At 33.9% G+C, this 15362-nt stretch overlaps 1 protein-coding gene across 1 annotated transcript in view; it reads right to left on the reverse strand.

Moving 5' to 3' along the window:
- Positions 1 to 15362, reverse strand: part of LOC129002946 (uncharacterized) — a 45302-nt gene that overhangs the window by 2955 nt on the left and 26985 nt on the right. The window lies entirely within an intron of this gene.

Genomic DNA, 15362 nt, shown 5'->3' on the forward strand with positions numbered 1-15362 from the left:
TGAGCTTGTGTACTAATACGTGGTAACAATATGAGTTTTAGCAGGTTTTTTATACAATGAGAATTGGTATTTTATATTTAAGAACTCAAATAATTTTTTCACTGATTATTTTTAACAGGGACTAGTCCTATTTTATAACATTTTTTTAATAGAAAAACGACTGTGACAATATGTAATTCATCAGTTTGCTTCGAAACAGTGATGTTTTCATGTAAATGTTTCCTCTAATGTCGTACATGCAGAGGTGCCCATCCCCCCCAAACCCAGAGGCGCAATCCCCCCCCCCAAGCCAAAGGAGTAGTCCCCCCCCCAATTTATGCTGCCGTCTATTTAAACCTACCCTCCCCTCACCAATTTAGCTGACAATTTTCCCTTTACCTCATAATACAAGCATTTAAAGTATTTAGTAAACTTAAGCAGGAACGAAAAAAAACTTGCTGATAATCAAAATTAAATGTTTAATATGAAACTTCATTTAACAATACATCAATATAAATCTAACTAATGGACGAATTAGAAGTTTTTCAATTTAAAATTCTGAATCTGTAATGTCAGCCAATATGTGTGCTCAGTATTGCAATAGACAACGTCTTCAAAACGTACAACAATATATAGGTCTACTCGGTGAATTACTCTACTCCAACACAGTACTTTAACTGTACAATATTAGGTGGCGTTAATTTTTACAGGGCTTAAGAATTCAAACAGCTTTAAGTGCATTAATAATACTTTGGCAAAAAGTATATTATTGTTTCACAATTATAGGCAGAGTCACGAAATAAGACAGACTTGTTGCTCGCCACTCCCAGGCTGCCTTCTACAAAAATCGCCGGGCAAAATACCCACAATATCTCTTAATAATTGCCACCAGTACAAAAGGTTTTTGTGACGAAGTAATCTTATAATTCATTTTGATAGCCCCAGGATTGCCTGTTATGACTAATAATGGTAGAAACGCATCTTGTCAGACAATCCGTTTGTACACAAAACACGAAACGATAACAGATAGGCCTAGCCTATCAATTCACGCGTGTATATATATTGCCGCGGGCAGGACTGGAAGTAAACTGAATCAGGTAATGACGGAAAGACGTGGTCTCTGGATTGGTGTTTGTGTTATCAAAAGCTGAAATTGGACTAATTCTAGTGACGGAGGAGAGTGTTCAAAATATAATGGGATTCATAATTGATTTTTCCATTCAAATTTATCTTATCTTACTAATATTATAAATCTGAAAGTTTGTGAGTTTGTGTGTGTGTTTGTGTGTGTGTGTGTTGCTCAATCACGCATAAACTACTGGACGGATTGGGCTGAAATTTGGCATGATGATAGCTCACATTCCCGATTAACATTAAAGCATATTATTATCCCAAAAATCCTTTCGGGCTCCGCCCCAGTGGCTCTGTAGTTCCCCATGTTAACCTTATGGTTTTTCATATTTAAAAGGAATTAATGAATCTTAACAGCTGTTTCAATTAAACAAGTTGGTTCTGTTCTAATAGCATTAAAGGTACAAGGAAGGCAAGTGAGCGCAGCAAACGAGCTCCAACCTAAAGGTGAGTGAGCGTAGCGAACAAACTTCAACCAGGACTTGAATGAGCCATGCGAATACTTATGAAGTTAAACGGGACAAAGCCCGCGGGTACAGCTAGTTGACAATAATAACCAATTTATATTCTGGATGGTCTCGACATTCTACATTACTGCAGAAAAGGAAATTTATTAAATACTTTGAGGAGTTTGAAATATACATAAAACTATTAATTGACAGCACAAAATATTTTAGTGAAAAAACTCAATTAATTATGAATCCCATTATATTTTCAATACTCTTCTCAGTCACTACAATAGTCCAATATCAGCTGTTGAAAACGCAGACGACAATCCAGAGACCACGTCGGTCCGTCATAACCTGAACCTGATTCAGTTTACTTTACTTACTTCTACTTCCAGTCCTGCCGATGGCAATGTACAAATTGGCAGGCCTATCTGTAATAGTTTCGTGTTTTGTATGAAATGTTTGTCGTATTCTGACGACACCTCCAGAAGTGGATCTTTTTTAAATCCTGACGATGGTGGAGTTAAAGAACCACCAAAACATATGTAGCAAGTAAAATTCGACACTGGTATATTAAGGATTGTCTGGCAAGGTCCGTGTTTACCATTCTTAGAAGCTATCTTAATTACGAACGGCAAAATGTTGTTGTTGGTGATAGTGAGCTACTTAGAAACACTTTTTCGGACTGCTTATACAAAATTATACATTCATTATGACAGCTAGCAAAAAAATATCCCCCCCTCCAAATCTCAAAATAAGTCCCCCCCAAAAATTCCTGTGGCGCAAACGCGCCACAGTACCCCCCCTCTGGGAACCCCTGCCGTACATGCAACTAGTAGTTAACTATGTTTAGTTAATTTTAATTCAGTACATAACAGTAAGCTGTACTGGAACCAAAAATACTAATACTATACAAGGTAAAATTCTGCAAAAACCTTAACTTAATCCCACTTTAAAATAAATTTATCTTCAAAATCAAATATTTTACAGAAAAAGCGTATTCCTGGAACAAGTGTAAGTGCAAGACTACTACGGCTACTGCAGATTGAACATACAGTAGTACGAATATGATCTCTTTTATGACGCGTTGAGTAATCTATTGACTGTTGAAGAGCTGAAGAGGTCCTCTAGAAGGTAGGGGAGAGGGTGTAGAGGACCTAGAGGACCCTTGGCCCTCCATGTAGACCGTCAATTATAACCTGATTGCTCTTTTGACGTCTCCACTTGCAGATGCACTTACAACATTCTCAAATATCGGATTCACGAGTTTTCTGCTTTCAAGTTTTCAGCATACTGTACACATGTCGGATGGATTTGCTGCCAATTCTAATTACGGCACAGCTAAAGGGAGTAAGAAATACTGTATGTGCATTGAGAATCATATTTCGTTTTCCCTGTTTAATGATCTAACGTGTCTTTTATGTTTTCAAACGAACATATTATTAAACTATTAAAATAAAATCCTGCATTATTGTAGGTAACAAATTTATACTCCTGGTAACTAAAAAAGTAAATGCTCAGGAATGCATGCTTTAGCTCCATGCCTACCACACAACTAAATACGGTTTCATTGTGCAGAAAAGTAAAATTCCAAAATTATTCTTTGAAATAATTAGTGAAACATTTCTCAATTTTGCTATTTTTTATCTTCAACTTATGTGGTTGTAGAAGTGTGTAAGATTAGGATGGTAACTGAAAATACATGTAACCCAATTCGTGAGAAAAATTCTTCAATCATAAGTAATTCTGTGGAACACATATTGGCTCTATATCGGATATTCTGTAGATGATTAACAGGTGGCTATAAAGACTAAATTACTTCAACCATCAACGTAATAATTCGATATATTACGTAAAATATTACAGACTCAAAGCTTTTACATACAAATAAATCAAACAGAACAACACAGTTAACATGGTGGATATTGATGTCATGAGCGCATTTTAGCAAACGACACATGTTTTCATGCTCAGATTTGTGGTTGCTACGCGACAGATCAACAAAGCGTTAAATCTAATAAACCCAACTCTGCTTGCACAATAGAATGTACTTCATATGCTACGCTCATGTAGCTCTAGTGAATGAAACAACAGTGGTTAAGTGAGTGCTACCTTTAGCGCTGTTGCAACGGAAAATGTGTAAAACATATGATAATATGAATGGCTCTATGCAGATGGATCATATTATTCAATAGGTTATAAAATAGTGGATAGATGAGTGGTTATATCGTTTGTTTAATAATCAGAAACCTAATACCTACTTTGTATGGTCACCATTTCAATGTTAAGTATTAAAGTATTGACATTTCGAGCAGGGGCTTTGGGATGATTAGAAACTGTCACCAACTATCCTGGATTTAAAGGGAAACAGTTTGTTGTAGTCAGTACGTAAGTAACGGTAACAAAAAATACACAAGATGTCTTTTTCACCACACTATCATGTTTTTGGCTGTATTACATACGTTAATTGGTGGCCGAAAGTTACGTTTTGCTGGCGATGCCAGCTGTCCATAATTTGGGGACCGAGCAGGTTTTTACAGGCCGGGGCCGCAAAATCAGCTGTCCGCTTACTTACTTAAAACATGAATGCATTTTAAATACACAATCAAAATCCATAGCATTGCAATAGAATTGTGTTATTGTCACCGTTGCCTAGCAACTATTTATTTTTACGAGAGGTCGTCCAGTGGTCGAAACTCGACCAAAAATATGTAATGTACTCACTTATCTATTTTCACCCCACACTGTAAATAAAACATGTGATTGGAGTTTCCTCCATTTGTTTTGATTTTCTGTTTATATTTCGTTGTTATTTCGTAACCAGCATAGCAACGCATAAGATCCATGTTAATTTTTTCAAATTTTTAAACTCATTTTTTGTGCTTATCTTTGAGCCTATTTAAATTTATAAAGGGATTCTGCACACCTACAGGAAAATAGCTTTCCAACGGTATGCGTAGATTTTCCCTACGATGCACACGAGCTGAGAAAAAAGGTTTTAAAGAAACATGCTTGCCTATTAATATATAGACGAGAGGTCGTCCAGTGGTCGAAACTCGACCAAAAATATGTAATGTACTCACTTATCTATTTTCACCCCACACTGTAAATAAAACATGTGATTGGAGTTTCCTCCATTTGTTTTGATTTTCTGTTTATATTTCGTTGTTATTTCGTAACCAGCATAGCAACGCATAAGATCCATGTTAATTTTTTCAAATTTTTAAACTCATTTTTTGTGCTTATCTTTGAGCCTATTTAAATTTATAAAGGGATTCTGCACACCTACAGGAAAATAGCTTTCCAACGGTATGCGTAGATTTTCCCTACGATGCACACGAGCTGAGAAAAAAGGTTTTAAAGAAACATGCTTGCCTATTAATATATAGATAGATTTTTGCTGATTCCTCAAATTATTTCCTCATATAACCTTAAAGTTGTAGTTGTGTTGACCATCAGTGTGCATTATTATAGTGGTGAATAGTGGTAATAGGGTAAAGTGTGGTGAAAAATAGTGTTCGTACCACGGACCGAAATGGTTTTGCAGCTCTCGATCGATTTAAGTTCTCGACTTCGTCTCGAACTTAAAAACTATCTCGAGCCGGCAAAACCTCATTTTCGGCCCTAGGTACGAAATATACTATTTCATACCACTCTCAACTGAATTCATAAGTATCTACACTAAAACACACCTGATTGCGTTATGAGGTTAATTAGTATAAAATATTTACATGGTTTAGGTTAGAATGGTAATGATGTGGTGTACTACTTAGTGTTTAGATTAAAAACAACGATTATTTTCAATAGTTGGTTTCTAGAACATAAATTATTCACAAGCTTAGAAATAAATATAACAAATAAATAATATGAGGTGTGTGAATAAATGTAAACAGCCCACTACAGAGAGCCAAACCAAGACAGTACCCATTGAAGTCCTACGTCACTTCTTTTGTGCAGAGCTCCAGGAGTTTGTTTCTCTTTACTCCAGAGGGTTTTCAGATTGGAAGCGTAAGAAAAGATTTCTTTGGAGGTTTGAGCTATTCTTCAAATTGTAAATGAAACTTTCCTTTCCCAGAATTACCGAAAGGTATAAGTTGTGAAGTGTTTAATTTTCGAATTTATCCCTTTGGGAGACAATGTAAATATTATCTGTCTGAATAAAAAGGAAAACGAAATGTTTGATACGATTACATTCACAAAACACAAATACAAACCTTTAATTTACTTAGTTAGTTTTGCGTCTATAGAAATATTATCTTAAGCTAGATAATTGCCAAAGTTCTTAGTGTTTCGGTTCTTCCAATACTAAGCTATTTTCAAACATTCTGTAATTTTTTGTGAAGATGAATTGTAATAGATACCTCTTACAAATCTTATAGGCTCAATGTTGTGCCAAACTATGATTAAAGCCAAGTACGAAGTACGGCACAAAGAATTTTATCTACAACGACCTACAGCTGGTGGCAAAGGTTGTTTGTTTTATTAACACCAAAAGAAATCAGAACAAGAGAATAAAGCCAACGTTAACCCGTGCCGTTTCACAGATGAATCCATTACACAGATCTTTGATCAGGAGAGTCTAACTTCTGCTTTTAGAATAATGAAAATCTGCGGCGTTGAGAGAAAAAAAAAGAAAAACAAGTAGGATAAATGATGTCCCTTTACTCTTTGAGGGGGCAGCTGCCAGCTGGGAGGGGTACTTATAATGATGATGGTGAAATATTTCCACGGATCCGAATCGCTTTGATTATTAAAGTTCCGAGACTTCCACAGGTTTTATTGTTGTGGAAATCAGCTGACAAAATTATTCTGTTCGTCGTAAAAACAGGTGTTAATCGGAAAATCGTGTATACATCTAATTTACAATGTATGGTGTTTAAATAATGGTAAACTGTACATCTGGATTTTTGTTTGCCTTGATTAAAACAGCGTTTAAGCCAACAACGCATTAATATGACGAGTTTATTAAATGACTACTTCATAGCAATAAAATGCGTTTGTGCACCTAAAACGCATCCTTGTCGCATGCGACAAGGAGGAACTTTCTAACTAACATTTTCGGAACCTTTGTTTATATTTTATTTTATATTATATTTGTTTATATTTATATTTTAGGAACAGTCAGAAAAGTTCCAATTCAAGGAATATTCGACTCACAAAATGCATTTTCTTCTACCGTTTTGGCCATTTGAACAATCGTTTGATGGGTAATTTTGTTGGTAAAAACAATAAACAAATTTTAATATCAACACTGAATTGGTCATTTAAATATACCTAAATGAAATGCAACTTTAAATTGTTTCAAGTTGAAACACAAGAATAAAAGAGAGCATATCCAGAACTTTGCTCGTGCAAATTAACTATCATGCAAATTTGGAAGGAAAACTTAGAAAATGCTCCTTAATTAAGATGGGTCGCCGGAAGACTGCCTCCCGGACAACTACCCCCATAAGCAAGTTCCTACGTCATGTTGACGTCAGAGATCGGGGGGGCAGTTTTCCAGTCACGGACAATCAAGTTTCGTTGTCATACTGTTCTAAACTAACCTAACCAACTTGCTGTAACATTTCAAGATTCTGTATGAGATTCCCCACATCCTTTTACTGTTGTCTAACGGAATTACTCAAATTAAAATTACAATTGCATAGAATCACATTTTTGGGGTAGTACGCCTATTCCAGTCGCGGTAACGGCTCCAATATTGGTTAGTTGGCAGATTTCGTGACGTTACGTTACCCCTGGGGGTGGTGGTTGTCCGGGGGGTAGTATTCCGCATCCCCAGTAAGATGTACGTTATAAAGAGGAGAAAGAAACATATGTCGCTACTATAGATTCTTTTAACTATATTCCTCATAAAAAATGCTCAACCCTCCCTCCATTTACCTTCAAATGTTTTCCTCACCACTAATATTTCTGTACTCAAATGTTATCTGTCTAAGGCAAAAAAGAGAATATCAAAACAGGATTCGGGTCGTCGTCAGGTGTTTCTATCCCTCATTATAACCAAACTCGACAAAAGAGCGCTCTGAAAGAATGTCGAACAAAGGACCTCATTATACACATTATTTGCTTTTTAACAATAGATCTCAGCGTTTACAAGGAAACCCAGTTTAAATGCTTATATATTGGTAGAAGTAAAGATGTAAATGTATTATGGATTTAATCCTCCTCGGCAAGATTATAAAGTATGGTTGATGTAGGCATAGTTTAGTAAAATCAAAATTTTAGGGGTTCGAAATATATTATATTAGACCAGGTATATAATTATTATATTACGGGTTTATTAGGGTAAAATCAAGTACAAAACATAAGTTCCTGCATATTTGCATATTTTCAATAGGTTAATCGATAAAGTAAATTTTTTATCTATCCAACTATATTGCATAAATAATTAAATCTACAATTTGAATAGTGGCATCGTTTTAATTTACCTGCAAAAAATTTTAATTCATGCTTAAAACTAATTATACTTTCTGGAAGAGCCGCAATAACCCTGAAAAATGTTTGGTCTTTAAGGATAAGTGATGTAAAATAATATTTGTACCAGAACTACTCACAAGCTGGTTATACAATGTACCATTACTAGATTTGATAATGAACATAATTAAAGCTTCATTATTTCAATATTGTCTGATATGGTACACTTGTAAATTAAGTAAGTAAGTGCATCATTAAGGTGTTTTAGGATATGAAACTGCTATTCCCAATCATATAAATATTCATGGAATTATTATGTTTTGTATACAGACCTTTTAAAATATTAAACAAACCCCAAACCCCTTCATAAGGTGAGAGCTTTCCTACAGAACTACTAATTTATCATTGGTATATTTTAATTCTCGGCCAATATAATTGAGTAAAATGTTGCCTTGGGATTTTAAAATGCCATTTGTATGACAAATTTGAAAATCTACGGATATCCGCATTGACTACTAAACAACTGGATTTGCCTCCGAGGGCTGTGAGTTTGCTTGCCTTGTCTTGTTTACATTAATCACTTCTACTTGTAAATGACCACTGCAGTTGTAAGGCGGAGGCGGAACAGCGTATTGTACCGTCTTGGATCTTACACCAGCATGAATTAGATTTGTGGACGATTAAGATCCGTACATTTAAAAATTAAATGCAATATGTACTCGTACACATGCAATTTGTTTATTTACTTAGCAAGATAATCCGTGAAAATACAGAATATTGTATTGAATCGGTATTTAAGTATTTATTATGTTTATGTGTTTAATGATTTTAGAAAACTATTCCACGAAATACTCTTACTTCAATCCCTCATAATAGCATTGGATTATAAGTAGGCATGATGAATTTGTTATTTTCTCCATTAAAATAGTGAAATTATCGTTGGCTCTCATAGATGCTTATGCCCACCACAGAGACAACTCTCCTTACTTTAGAGAGCTATATTTGTTGTAGTTATTCTGTTTAAAATGGGCTCCAAGCCACCATTATCACATTTTTGCCTCTACCTCACAATGGGCTCCAAGTCACCGTGATCACATCATTGCCACTACATCACAAAAGGTTGCCAGTTCAATTCTGAGCAAAGTAGCTTTTGGTAGTTCGAAATTGGGTTGAGCTTTTAATAGAGATTTTAATAAATGGTTCTGGCTAAGAGCTGGCCTGAGTCAGTAAAAGCTACAAGGTATCTAATCTCATTCCACTCTAGACTGATCCTTAGTTGATATTAAAATCGTAGATGTGATATTGTGGTTTCAAAAGTATTGATAAATCAATGTATACTTTACAAGACCTCACAGTTTTTAAGGCCTTGGGTTGAGCTAAAAAAAAAACATAATAACAATGATCATGACAACTATCGTTGATTATTTTGTGCGTTGTTTCGGCTGGTTTAGTCTAGTTGCAATTTATGTGATAACGAAACTACAGTCACCCGACAAAGTTGGCTTCCTTGCACTGATTCACGTTATAACCACATTATTTTACTTTACTGTAGTGTCGACTAAATAAACGTCAAAATGATCCTCCAAAAATGACACATTTACTATTAAAGTAATACTAATGATATTTCAAACAAAACACCTTCTATTGTTTAAAGAGATACTTAATTGCCACTTGTAGACGGGCTGATGTTTGTTGTCAGGGTTTATAATGGACCAAGTAATGATAGCAGTGTAGAATGGAAGTGAGATGGGAAAGCCGCCGCCCCGGGACTAAACAAGGACAGAGATGGCTTATTGTTTATAAACACTATCTCCATCTCTCTCTGCCCCTTTACAATACGACAAGCTGGTCTCAAGATTGTGATCAGAGTAGCTAAAGTTGAATTCGTAGGATACTAAGAGTTTTCAATTATAAACACACGTATATTAGAATATAAATAATAAGTATTATATCTATTACTCGAAGTATTAAGGAAAGAAAACCCGTAAAGCTCGCATTGCGAATAATATATGATATTTTTCATCTGTATATTTCTTGAACACGACGAATTTCAAGATAAATAGAAATTACAACTGAATCACAGTGTCTATTGACTGGTTGGCTAGCTGAGTGTTCACCTGACCATCAAAAGGTTGCCTTATCAAACCTGAGAAAATTCAGTAGCGTTTTGATGGTTAGTAGATAAGCTTTTCCTGATCATTGGACTTAAAAAAAACATGACCCTGGCTAATGAAACAGCTGATCTTAAGTATCACATTTACACAGATCATTGGACTCCGTTCTACCAATGATACAGGGTTTGTATTCATTGGTTCTACACTCCCTTTACTCAAATTTGGGTTAAAATACACACTTAGGTGGCGTCCCTATCTCAATGATTTAATAGTTAATAATTAATTTTCCATCACATTTTATTTACGGACTATTATCAAATCTAGATCCATGGATTTTCGTTCAACCTCCTTTCTAGGGGAGACAGCATTTTACCGAGTTCTATTTTTACAACAATCCTAAAAATATACACTCGCAACATAAAACCAGAAAGATGTATGAAAATAAAAAGTGTAAATTATATTGCGTTGGTTCCATTAGAGTAATAGAATTTTTGAATTCAGTAATACCTTACATAGAATCTTGTGGAAATATTTGGATAGTGTTTATTCACGAACTTGAACAAATTAAGAAAGTCCAACTATTAAACAAATCCAAACGACTTATACGATGTTGCTTGCTTGATTTATATCCCGATTGATCTACAAGAGTTCCTGCAAACCGGTACAAGAAATCACAAAATAAAAAATAATTACTTAGCGGTATTACAGTAAAATTTTTAATAGGATCTATATATTTAATACCTTCATAATTAAATATAAAAACCCCTGATGTAGCGGTTGCAATTTATTAATCCGTTCATACATATTGTATGGTGTAAATATTTTTTAATGTATTAAAAATAAAATGGGTTTGTCTCCAAATAGTGGTATGCGAAGCATTTTTGTGGCTCGGTATATTTATTGAGTGTATATGTACCCTTTCATAATATTAAATAAAATTACCGCTTATCTCAGCCTAGTATGAGACGTAAATTTTGCCAATATAGGCTACATTCTTAAAAAAAAGTTATCTGACGTATTTTAAGTCTACGATGTCTAAAACTTATATTTGATTACATAGCATACTTAAGTCTAATTTAACGGGTAGACTGTAGGCTATTATATTTTTAATTATTCCCCGGTATAATATAAAGGTTATAGACAAACCTGCTCTGGTCGTTGAGAGCGGTAGGTACGTCGACATAATCTAGTAAGCACAGAACAATAGATACTTAGCACCATAAACGATGAAATGTACCCAGATTGGCGGGAACCCATAAACTACCCTCCGCCGTAAACTGCTATTGGTTTACCTCCTGACAGTAAACTAACGGATTTAATTATTATAAAGCTTTGTACACAGTGTTTGTCTGGTCTTTTATAGTGAAAAAACTGGACTAAAACGGTATAAACTTGGAATAAATATGACCTGCTCACACAACACTACAGTGAGCCGATTCTTATTTCAACATCAAACAACGATTCTGATTTCTGTGGTTTTTAACATTCTGAAAATTTTAGAATTTGTTAAGTAAACACAGAAAATAAATGACAGAGCGAATGAATCGCACTCTTTATATCGTTAATATTGACGACTGTGTGCATGGCAACAAACGGACTAGTAAACATTTGACGTTTCATCTGTTTATTAGTATGGCATTTCGATCAAGTAATTGATTTTATTACAATATATAGTTGATTTAGTTTTATTCTGGAGGGTTGTAGAAAACAAAGTAGTTCAACATAGTTTCTTTTGGGATAGTGTTCCTGTTTCTTACAAACAATATTAAAGAATTTAATTCATCCTTCTAAGCTCATTGCACGAGTTAATTTAACAGTTTGTTGAAACACGTATTACTAAAAACATACGCACTATCTTCAAAACTCTAAAAAATATTCAAGCATTGTTTTTAACATGTTTTCCCACTGCCTGTGTACTGGCACACAGCGACAACCCTACATTTGATCGCCTGGATGCTTTCAACTGATACAACTCTCGTCATATCAACCCCTCCCCCCTCCCTCTCTATCACTCTCCCCTCAACAATCAGTACTCAACACCCAACATTCAACCGGTTGAATATCCATTGTGTGACGTTGATTTCCCCCGTCCTCCTTCCGAATATGTCTCAGCTGTAACGAGATTTTCGAGTATTGTTTGATAGCTAAGAGAGAAGAAGAAATGCCTTCTGCGTTGATAGTTGTTTGTTATTACTGAATTATCATATCGCTTTTGAATCTAGGAGAATTATGAGAGGATTTTTTATTTAACAAACTTAAGCTTAAACTATATTTGATAGCACGAATCTGAATGGTTAATTTACCATAATTAAATTAGTGAAATGCATGTAGCATGAATAATAATCCATCAAGTATAACATTTAATCCAAACAGGAGTTTTAATAAGTTAACTGAGTTAAGAAGAGGTTGCATTCCGTTGGAATTAAACGCGAATGATTCCGGTTAAAAGGGGAAACAAGTATACCACCACCAATAGATATAAATATAAATATTTTCTTTAATAATTCCACTGGTGTGTTATATAGTATTCCCCTCTTGGTATCCATTTATATTTTGCCAAAATTAATGAGAATATCACATATGAGGCTTAAATTGTTAATAGTGTTTTATATTTAGTATTTAAATTTCAGTAACTATAATGCATTTTCTTAACTAGGCTGAAAAATAAGATCAATTATCATGCATTCCTGCATTTACAACACGAGTTTGAGAACACATTAAAAATCCTACTAAACATCTTACTGTCCTTATTAAAATATAAAATAAACAAATATTTTCTATATTTTCTTCTACAACTAGTTATAACGCTGATTATTAAGACCAGTAGATTTTAAATCGTAATGTAAGTAAAAATGTATATTCTTTTCATATGAAATTATATTTAAATACCTTTGAAAGACCTGGTAATTGAAATCGGATCTTAAATAGTTTGGATTCATAGTATTATTGACAAAAATTATAATTTGTTGTTTCTAGAAGACGTAGACTGAATTTTGGAGCGTGATTTATTCTGATTTCCTTAGGCTGGCTAAAACTATGTTTTTTACAAAAACAGAATATTTCAGAATATTTTAATTGTAAGAGATAATTAACCAAATGTAACCAGTAATAGAAATTTTCTGAGCCATTAAAGTATATTGTAGGTTGAGGATTCGTTACTTTCATTTACTATATACTTCTAGATTTCACAAGCCCCCCAAAGGTGTCCAGATATTTCTCTACCCATTTTTAATTTGTTTATACTGTTTAACACTCCATTAAGTTTGGATATTTTACCAAACGGTCTTGATAAAAAAATAGAATCTGTGTTATTAATAGAAAATATTGTTGGACATTAACTTTTAATTGTTTAGAAGTTTCATCAACAATCATAGAGTGGAAAGAACATTATTTGATTTTGAAATGGTGCTATGTAAATGACAAAAAAATCGTATTTTAAACCAAAACTAAGTTTACTTGGTTGCACAACAAAACCACACAATGCGATGCAGTTTCCAATCAATGTCGCGCTACAGACTACAGACTACGGACTGTAGAGGGAAAGGCCTGAGGCTTGTGTTTTATTCGGGTTCGGTCCACCTATCAAAGACTGGAAATTCATTTTTCAGCTCTCCACATCCACTACAGCTGAAGTAACTCTTCAAACAAACAATTACACAAACAATCAAACAATGTGTGGGGCGAAAATAAAATGTGCATTTTCTTGTGACATGATTGTATAGTGATATAATAAATCTGGTTGGATTAAAAAAACCCATACATTTATTTATTTTTGTATAAAATTTAAGGATTTCTATGAGCTGATACAAATACCCCCATTTTAGCGAATTTCCCCGAAAGGCTGCAGATTAAATGGTTTTATTTTTCTTAATAATTGTATGAGATCAATTACATTTTTATAAGTGTGAATTACACTTATTCATAAATATATTTATTTTATGGCTCGTATAATATCACGGCGTTTAAACATAGATAATCCATGGGAATGAAAACTATAACATTACCAACTACAATTCCTTCAAAACACCTTAGGTGTACAATTCCTGGATTATATTTACGTCTTTTTAACCAAGCATGAGAAAATAAACGAGTTTTACCAATACATAAAAGAGAGGGTTGGCACCGTGGAATTGCATTGAAATAGTTTGAATCACTACATTCGACCACTAGTTTGATCATACAACATGAACGCGTATATCTAAAAAAAATACTCTATAAAAACTACAGCTAAAATATGCTGTAAAATGGCATACTAGAAAACTATGTTGAGGTATACAAGTTTTACTAATCAAACAATTCGTATGAAGTGATTTGTACTATCAATTTTCCTAGATGATTTTCCCAACAATTTTGAGGTGATGAAATGCTAAAGACTTTTACTTTAATTTTACTAATCATAGTAAAAGTTGAGCAGAGTCTTGACACATTTAAAAAATAAGTACTGTACAATATTCTCATTGAATGCACCGAGATTATGATCGATTTCGAGCGAACACCAACCACACTAGTTTGACTTGAATCAAGAGATATAAATCGTCGCATAGGCCTACAATCGCAATCGTAGCAACGTCTTGTATTGTGTAAGTCCTTCTAATCCAATCAAAACCGACGTCTTGCCCTTCTCCCTTGTATAATTAATTAATTATTCAGCCCATCACGATTATAATGCGCACAGCGATGTTGTAGATTCCAATGGCAGTGTCTTAATCCATAAACAGATCATTTACTCATGAATTTTACAACTAGATAGCTGTTTCCAAATAAGATACGAACCTAAAAACCACTTTGCTTCAAAATTTATAGAATAGTATATATCGTACATAGGGCTAAAATACCCCCGCCGCAGCAAACCTGCAGACTAAGCGAATTTCCATTTGACTGATTGGATTTACACTGAAATGTCTACTTAAAAATATAACATTTATTCCCGATTTAAATAGAATTAGTTTAACAAGTACTTAGGTTTGCTGCATCAGGGAGGGTAAAATTGTTTTTTTTTTTGTAAAATGTTAATAGTTAGTAAGAAATAAAAACATTTTCCAAATTTGATCAAAATATGTTCATAAACAAGCAAACTACAACAGTTTACTTATTCTCCATAAGAATAACATGGGAATTTTAAATTTACAATTTTTTGGAATTTTCTCCGTAACCGTTAGGCGCATAATAACGCTTCAATATACTAAATTATTTGTTTTTTTAAGCTCTACAAAATGGTTTGGAAATAAATTGCAAAATTTTAAGTTTTTTGGGTCAAAAATGGGAAAAACCT

Source organism: Macrosteles quadrilineatus, unplaced genomic scaffold, assembly GCF_028750875.1.
Source record: "Macrosteles quadrilineatus isolate MER2022 unplaced genomic scaffold, UCM_ALF_1.0 Scaffold_9__3_contigs__length_116548681, whole genome shotgun sequence".
Classification (NCBI taxonomy): Eukaryota; Metazoa; Arthropoda; class Insecta; order Hemiptera; family Cicadellidae; genus Macrosteles; species Macrosteles quadrilineatus.